Source organism: Adelges cooleyi, unplaced genomic scaffold (genome assembly GCF_023614345.1).
Source record: "Adelges cooleyi isolate 19-005CV unplaced genomic scaffold, UGA_ACOO_1.1 ACOO_flye_CR_arks_rails_tigmint_CR_PRNA_24, whole genome shotgun sequence".
NCBI classification, from domain to species: Eukaryota; Metazoa; Arthropoda; class Insecta; order Hemiptera; family Adelgidae; genus Adelges; species Adelges cooleyi.
This window is the reverse complement of record NW_026095904.1, coordinates 294,556-297,680: the sequence shown is the minus strand read 5'-3', so window position 1 is coordinate 297,680 and position 3,125 is coordinate 294,556.

Below are 3,125 nucleotides of genomic sequence, written 5' to 3'. Positions count from 1 at the left end.
CGGTTGATCCGCTTATTATTGTATCATTTGTACCTAAATTTTACTGAAAATAATACTGGATTTTAAATTTACATTATTTTAGCTTTAATGAGAAGCTGAAAAGTTATTGATTTTATAAAATTATGTGTTTTTATTATTTTCATCAGAAATCGGTTCAGTGATTTCTTCGTGTGGCAAGTCTATAGATCAGAAATCGTAGATGTAAGGTATTTTATTGGACCAAACAAATTCCTTTCCTTTAAATATCGAGAAAATTGCCTAAATAATATACATATTTCCAATTATGTTCAAAATTAAAAAAAAATGCCTTCAATTTTAGGGCAGGAGGAAAGGTGGAATGAAGTAATCGTTTTTTAAATAACCTAAACCTTTACTAAGAAGACGGATTAAATTATGTAAATGTCAATCAAAAGAAAATTAATTAACACAACCGTAGATTTTTTAATTAAATAATAATTTTTACTGTATAACTGAAATCAAACAATATTATACATAATACACTACTGTAACAACTTAAAAATATGTAAAATTATTACTGAATGGAGAAACTGATTAAAGTGGAATTGATTGGCTCTTATTTTTTATGACTGCGGCTATATTTTCATTCGTAAAATTAACACAGTCATTGTCACTTATGTATGCTTGCAATTTCTTTTCAATATCCGACCACGGACATTCTGTACACTGCGAACCGACTCCTAAAGTTATGCTTGTGATATTTTCGTTGAAATAAAATGCTACTATATAATCTTTATTAGCGTTTTCGAAAAGCACGGCCATAAAATTTGCAGCCCACGGACTGAACATGGCACTTCTCCATTTGCGATTTCTCATATCGTCAAAATTTGATGACGTGAGTGGACTATCGTCTTTGCCTAACCCCAACATGACGTGTAAGCTCATAACGTTAGTCCTGTGGCCAAAGTGAAACGAACCAGTGGGTCCTTTTTTTTTATTTATTTTTTCGCTGAAATCATAAAAATATATTTACAATAGCTATGTACGAAACAAGGAAACATTCATTAAAAGCAATCAATACAATATTATGGTTATATCATATTATCCAGAGTAGACCATTACTAGAATATTTTTGGTATAAAAAATTTGAAACAATTGGTAGGCTGTATTACGATATTACATATTAATATTATTAGCAACCACTGGAAAAAGTATTACGTAGTGTCCAAGATAATAAATTAGTATTGTAATAACTTAGTTTTGGGACTAGTATTGGTGCCACACGAATTGATGAACTGGGCTTTGCCGACGATTTAACCCTGATAGAGGACAGCAAAGCAATAGTAGTACAAAATACAACCACACTCATAAAGAAGGCTGGATTGATTAGCTTGAAAATACACTAAGAAAAAACCAAAGTTAAGAAACTACCACCAAATGAGGAGGAAAATATAGAAATTCACACTTCATAAATATTTTAAGTCAACCCTGTTCTCTAGAAGTACTAAAATAAAGTTAAATTAATTAAAATAGAAATTAAAAAGGTTTACTCTATCAGGTATGAATTTAGAATATAATTTTTTTTTAAATAAATAAAAATAATGTACATTAAGTAAAACCAAAATAGTAGACGTTTCGTATAACTATGAAGGAGCTCATACATTAAAGATTATGTTGCCTAAAATATATTACTAGGCCATTACTAGAATATTTTTGGTATAAAACATTTGATACAATTGGTAGACCGTTTTACGATATTACATAATAATATTATTAGTAAACCACTGGAAAGAGTAATACGTAGTGTCAAAGATAATAACTTAGTATTGGTGCCACACGAATTAATGAACTGGGCTTTGCAGACGATTAAAACCTGATAGGGGACAGCAAAGCATTAGTAGCATTTTTTTTTAAATACTAGAAAACAATTAAAAATTGCATTAATAAATTAGCACAGTTATATCAAGCATAGGAAATTTGTTTATAGAAGTATAAATAATAGAATATAAAAGTAAAATTTAGCACAGGCTAGCTTTAAATTAGTACAGACGAAACCAGCGTGGTTTGATCCATGTATACTTTAAACAATTATTAAACTGTCTAAAACGTATACAGAAAAAGCCAGTGTAGTGATATCATCGCAGAGTGAGGACGGGAAGGGGTCACAGCCCTCAGGTCTTCAAGAATAAAGAAATAATAAGCTAATGAATTCATAATACTCGAAAGTCTTCAGGAGTCTTATGGCCATTGGACATGCGAGTTTTATGTTGAACGGCGTTGAGTATCCAACAGAATAGGACCAATGCAATTCATCAAGATACTCCAAAACCTACGATCATTTAAAAACTATCAAAAAATGTCAAAACTATTCGAAATATAACCCCACACAAATATGCTTACTTCTAAGTCTTCTTGACAGAATACACTACACCAAGGGGGGATCGAGTCATCATAAAAAGACCTTTCGTAGCGACATGCTTCAAACATAATGCTTACTTCATCTAATAGATAGACAAGTTAGTCACAGCTCCATATTGTACATTAACATATTTTTTTTTACTTACAATAATTAATATCATCAGACCCCATTTTAACATTAACTCTTTTAACAACTTTTTTCATAGAATCAGAGTTTTTGAATTTTTGATTTTCAGACTCTCCCTCGTACTCTGGTTTTTTAATGTTCTCAATCTAAATCAACATTAGGTTTTAGGTAAAAACAGTGTAAATGTCTATGTTTTAATATAGTTACCATTAAAAATAAGTCAACATCATTACATATGGCAACGTCAGTAATATCCTTAGTATTACCGTAAACAGTTTGTAGAAATATTATTCCAGTATCCTTACAACGTGGTTCTGCCACTGACAATGCCTAAAATTGTAATTCCATAAAATGTTTTTGTGTTCAATTCTATTGTAAATAATTTTTTTAGTGGTGTAAAATGTACCTCGTAGTTGTTTGACCGTTCAAATAAAGCCGGGAATGCGTTTCGAACTCTCAGCGCCAATTCCTTTATTTCATCACGACCTTTTTGGACCAAATCTTTATCGTTTGGCTTGTATTCACTACTTTGGCGCCACTCCTTTATAGCTTGGATATTCGATTGGGTCATTTTAGCTTTTTTGGTGATTTTTCCTTTCAAATTCTCAAGCAATGGTAACAT